Below are 5,943 nucleotides of genomic sequence, written 5' to 3'. Positions count from 1 at the left end.
TAAGATTGCAGCTTAGCTCATGGAAGGTGCCCGGCACTGGGCTAGGAGGTGCCAGGGACTGCGAAGGGTGGAGCTGGTTCCCATCAGGAGCTGACTTGTCTGCGAGGAAGGCATCTGGTCCTTCAGCACCAGCTGGAAACCGCAGCACCGAGGAGCCAAGGAACAGGAAACAGAACAGGGCCTGATATGTGCCTCCCTCCCTCCGTGCTGGCAAGTACCTGGTGCAAGCTCCTGGTATCTCCCACCCTGGGAGCCCGGCCAGCAGCGCACTTCATACAGAGATGTGCAGGTTTGCTGGCCCAGCCAGCTTGCCAGAGGGGTGTCTGGCAAACAGCCTCGTTAGTGATGAAAAGGGTAACGGGAAGTGGGAAGAGAGCTAAGACCTGATGGTGCCTGCAGGCAGGGTCATTTTCTTGGTCCCCGCTGGAAAAAACAGGCTGTTTTCCACTAAGGTTTGAGCAGGTTTCAAGTCACACTTCACCTTGTGATTCCCAAACAGCGGCAAGCCCCGTCCCCACCTTCACTGCAGGGCAGTGTGACAGCAAAAAGCAGGCTTCCTAGAGCAGGTCCTGTCACTCCCCCTCATTTATGGGGACAAATGCTGCAGCACAGAGAGGGGAAATGACTTGCTGGGCTCACCTAGCAGAGCAGGTCACCTGAATCGCAGCCCGGTGCGCTACCCTTTAGACCGTGCTGCACGTCAGGCCAGGTAGCCAAGCAGCACCAGCCTCTGTACGTGGCGTTGGAGTTCATGGACATTTCAGTTGTCGATGACTAACAGATGAGTTGTATCTCCGACTTGCCAAGGACCCCTCTGCTCTGGAAGGCATCAAGCCAAGGCCAGGTCATGGACTCATCGAAAATGAGGGTGGGAAGGGAGCTCAGGAGGTCACATCTAGTCCACCCCCCTGCTCCAAGCAGGCCCAGCCCCAACTACGTCATCCCAGCCAAGGCTTTGTCTACCTGGGTCTTCAAACCCTCCAAGGATGGAGACTGCACCACCTCTCTGGGTAACCTGTCTCAGTTCTTTACTACCGTCCTCATGAGAAAGTTTTTCCTAATGTCCAACCTCAACTTCCCTTGCTACAGCTTGAGCCCATTGCTCCTTGTTCTGTCATCTGCCCCCACTGAGGACAGCCCAGCTCTGCAGCCCCCCTGCAGGGAGCTGAAGGCTGCTATCAAATCCCCCCTTGGTCTTCTCTTCTGCAGACTAAATCAGCCCAGTTCCCTCAGCCTCTCCTCTCCAGTCCTGTCCCCCAGTCCCCAAACCATTTCTATTGGACTCTCTCCAGTTTGTTCTGCAGCGGGGGGCCAGCGTCCCCCTCAATCCCGTCAGGAAGGCAGGAAACCAGTGACGGAGCAGCGGTGTGACTCTTTGCATCTCTCTGGCTTCTTCCTTCCCACAGTCGGAGGCTTGAAGACGTGCAGGCAGGACTGAAGCAAACTCTCAGGGACAGGGACGTCACTGATTCCTATGGGAAAGGCATCCGCGTGGATGTCTCCCAAAGGTCACTTGGAAAACCCCGAGCATCGTCTCGCTGTCCCGGGGCCAGGCATTCTTTCCAGAGCGTGGCCTCCCGTTTCCCTCTGCTCAGGGAGGCCCTTTCACAGAGGCCTGGCTCGCGTCCGTCCGCCGGGGCCGCAGCCTGGAGACTGTAACTCAATGCGCTGTCATCACCTACATCTCCGGCAGCAGCAGGTGGGTGCAGTTTTTCCTGGACCCTGCGCCGCTTCGCCAGCCGCTCTGAATGGGAACGCATTTCCCTGGGGCAGGCGGCTGGACCCGATGGTCTTATGAGGTCCCTTCCAGCCCTGATGTCTCTGAAATGATCTATGCATTGCCCGGGGAGCCGGGTGCTGGCGATACCCGCCTAACGTCAGCCTGACAGCTACTGAGAGCCTGGGAGAGGGAAGCCGGAGAGGGAGCAGCTCTGCTTATTGGAAAATAGCCCTGCCACATCCTTCACGGGCTGGCTGTTTAGTTCAACAGAGCCATTGCAGCATTTCGCCTTATGACCAGACTGTATTGAGCAGGTGGGAGGCATGTAACGCAACTTCTGCAGAGTCCGTGGGGTTGGTTTTGGCTGGCGACCAGCTCCCGAGTTGATCGGCGATAAGGATGAGGTGGTTTGGGTTTTTTTCTTTTAAAATTCCATCCCGGGGCGAGCGGGGTAGGCGCCGTCTCGTTTCAGCGGTGCCGTTGGCATGCTCCGTGCTAAGCCAGCAGGAAAAACAGCCCCGTTTGTACAGCAGCCCCCAGGTGATGCTCTACAGAAAGCTGCGGAGGGCAGAGATGATCTTTCTGCCCCGTGTACGCCAGCGCCCAGGCCCACGGGCGTCTGCCTCGACATGCATCGTAATTGCAGCCAGGCTAGAGCACCACAGGGCAAGTGGCCTCCTTGGGTTAAGAAAACCGTGAGTGGTTAATACTCCCTAACCGCAAGTCCTGCAACATTACAAAGAAGCACACAGGCCTCTCACGTTGCTCGTCCAAATGTTCGGCTTTCTCCAGAGCTGACGGTGACGGACACAAAAGGTCAGACAGCAAACAAGGGAGGAAGCCTGCCCTGCCTCCATCCCCCCCGCCCTTACAAAACAGCCGTGGGGGTTGCATTTTGAGGCTGAGACATCAGTTTAGGACGAACCGTGAACTCACTCCTGGGGAATCTCACTGTGCAAAGGGGCAGCTTGGACCAGCCAAAACTTGGCTTCCAGGCTGCACTGTTTCCTAATGTCAGTGTGAGCTTTGGGTCCGGGCCAAAGTCAATGGGAAGCTTTCCATCGGCTTCACCGCATCCTACCTCAGGCGGCTTTTTGGGGGCACCGTCTGGAGCAGCAGAATTTATTCTCGGGAAGAAGCGTGGGGAGGATGCTTCATTCGGACGGCAGCGGTGCGTCACGCTGCGGCAAGTTCAATACCTGGCCGGTCCGCCTGTGATGGCATGAACATGGCCTTGTTTAAGTAACACTTGTTTTTATATGAAAACTGCCTTGGAAAAGTGCCCCCGCGCGCACAGAACAAGCGCAGACTATGTGTATACGAAGAAGGGACAAATGTTTATCTGAATTCCTGCCATGAGGCTCTTTTCCCAAAAAACTTCTGTCTGAACTATATATACACATTTCAGATGTTACCAGTTGTCACCTAGTAACTCAGGCGTTGACACCGCTGTGTGATTTTGCTCAAATTTTCCAGTTAGTGCTTCGTTTAATGAGGAATCGCTAACGACCAGACCTTCCCATATTCACCGTGCAGACCCGCGAGGCAGGGACCCTCCCCAGTGGCTATCCCAAAAAACCCTCCTGTTCCAGCATCTGTCCTCTTACAGACCGCAGCCAAAACCATCACCCCCGTTCCCCAAAGCTCTTGGGAGACTGCTCCCTTGATTTCAATGGGACCCGAATTTCGCCACAAAGGATTTGGTGGGGTTTATTCAGCTTTGGCTCTCCTCTGCTGTTCACCGAGCACGCAGATTCCCGTTAGCTAGTAATTCACTCCTGCTGTTACCAGGCAAGTGGTGTCGGCTCGAGCCGTTCGGAGCAAAAGGGGACTATGACATGTGTTTATTGCAGCGGGCGCCTTGATTATATTTGCTTGATTTTCCTCCAGTGATGAGGTCACTCGGCGTCCCGGCGCGGTGAGCGATGTGCTGCTAAAGCGGACGGTGCCTCAGGGACAGTGACATTTTCTCATAAACATTTCCCACGGGAATTTTTCACAATGGGGGAACTTGAAGCTTCCTGGGAGCAAATTAGATGCGGAGAGGCCCATCCCCGAGCTACCAGCCGGAGTTGGGGGGTTGAAAACAGGCCAGAGGATGAGGGATATATGGTGCTTGTTCCACTTGGCCTGAGCTGCTCTGGCAGACCCGGGGTCGCTAACGGAGGAAGGGGGCCCGTGTAACGGAGCTGACACTGTCCCAGCGATACACAGCAGCTGGAAGCAGGACGTGGATCCATCCAAGCGAGGGCACGTAGCAACGCTAAGCGAAGAGGGCGCCTTCCCCATTAGTCAGAGCCTTGCAGACCAGACCGGGGGCGTCAATGCAACGGCAAGCAGGACAGGACAGCCTGGGGGCAGCTGGGGGCTTTGTGCCGCCAGCCCTTCCTGCTCTGATTCACTTCGGCGCATTTAACTGCCTCCGGGTGTCTGGTCCACCCACGCCGACGGTGGCCAGAAGCTGGTTTCCTCCTCTCAGCTCCTCGGACAGGAGCAAGGGGAGGCCGGTCGCTCTTCCTGCCATGCATACGTGCCTGCGAGCAGGGGCAGCGATGCTATTCCCAGTTCAGAGCCAGAAACCCAAGCACAGCAGGGCGGCGGGGTTCGCCCTGAGTCGCCCAGGGAAGCTGTGGATGAGCAGGGTCTTGCTGGGCTCAGCGAGCGCCGGAGCCACTGACTCACCCTCCCCACCTGCCCGTGTATTTGTGCCGGGATTTCGCCCGCCTGGCTAAGCGCACTGCCCATCGGGAGGCTGCAGTTTCTCTCCGGCATGTGCTGGGCTGAGTCACCCAGCTCAGCTCCGTGGAGCCGAGGTATCGGTATAATCGTGGTGAGGCTGGAGCATGGGCTGCCTCTCACTGTCCCCTAGCTGGGCTGAGGGAACGTGGGGCCTTTTCGCTGGGGAAGCCCTGAGAAATGTGCTGTGGGGCAGGATCTTTGCTCTGGGGCAATAGGGAGCAGCTAGCTCTTCGCAAAACTTTAAAGTAACTTCAGGGGTGCAGGTTGTAGCCGTGTTGGTCTAAGGACACGGGCAGACAAGGTTCTTTGGGTAGATGTGATCTTTTTTATTAGACCAGCTCCAATAGTTGGAAAAATCCTTCCTTGCAAGCTTTCGGGTATAAGCACCCTTCGTCAGGCTGAGGAAGCATCTGCAGTTGCAGTTTGTCTGCGGATTTATGACGCATTATAATCTGACTCCCCAGGCACCGCAGACCAACTGCAACTGCAGGTGCTTCCTCAGCCTCACGAAGGGTACTTATACCCGAAAGCTTGCAAGGAAGGATTTTTCCAACTATTGGAGCTGGTCTAATAAAAGAGATCACATCTACCCAAAGAACCGTGTCTGCCTTAGGGGAACTTGGATTTTCAAGGGACCTTAAAGCAAACCCTGCTGCTGCCTGGGCTGGGCTCATTGCTTGTGATTTGGCTCTTATACTCTCTGCCTCACTCCTTTCCCCTGAGCATGGACTGCCTCGCTCCCTTCCCTGCTGCATTTTCACACCTCACAGTAACAGCTTTTGTTACCAAAGCAGTGGCATGGCTGGGTGCATTAAAACTGATTTTAGCACTGCCAGGTGCTTCGTTTCCCTGCATTGCTACAGATGCAGCAGGGCTGTCTCCAAAACCCTCCTGCCAAAACAAATCTCCCCACCCCAAAAATGTTTTAGGCTTGTCAGCCTCACGTCTAGGACCCACTTTGGAAAACACGAGAGGCACCATCGAAAGCAGAATCCAGCAGCCAACCCTGGCTCCAACCCCACTGGGTATTTGGGCTGCGCGTTGGCAGCTTTCGGGCAGATACTCCTGGTGTCAGCTGCCTCTAGTCTTGAGAAATATTTTGGCCGTCGTTCTTGGTGTGTAGACACCGCCTAGCATTGGTGCGCTGGATGCATTAACCCTGCGAGTGCTGTGCACACATGCCAGCAACCTTGTTCGAGGTGTTCCTTGAAAAAATCCTGCTATCCTCCCTGCACTAAGTTCAATGGCAGAAAACTGAGGGCTTGGCTGAAATTGGGCATTGAACAATTGATCTTTATTCTCAAAGTCCAACCGAACCTGGGGAACCCCAGACCCTGTTGTTACTGGAAGGTTTTGAGACTCCCATTGCAACACCATGGCAGAAGTGATGGCTTGGCTGCGTGGGCCCCAGCTGTCGTTATAGGACTGTAAAATCCTGGTGCCGTGCCCTGGGACTTGGCCGTGGTGCCATAACAAAGAGCAGC

Source organism: Alligator sinensis, unplaced genomic scaffold (genome assembly GCF_000455745.1).
Source record: "Alligator sinensis unplaced genomic scaffold, ASM45574v1 scaffold1241_1, whole genome shotgun sequence".
NCBI classification, from domain to species: domain Eukaryota; kingdom Metazoa; phylum Chordata; order Crocodylia; family Alligatoridae; genus Alligator; species Alligator sinensis.
Note: the sequence above shows the minus strand (reverse complement) of the source record.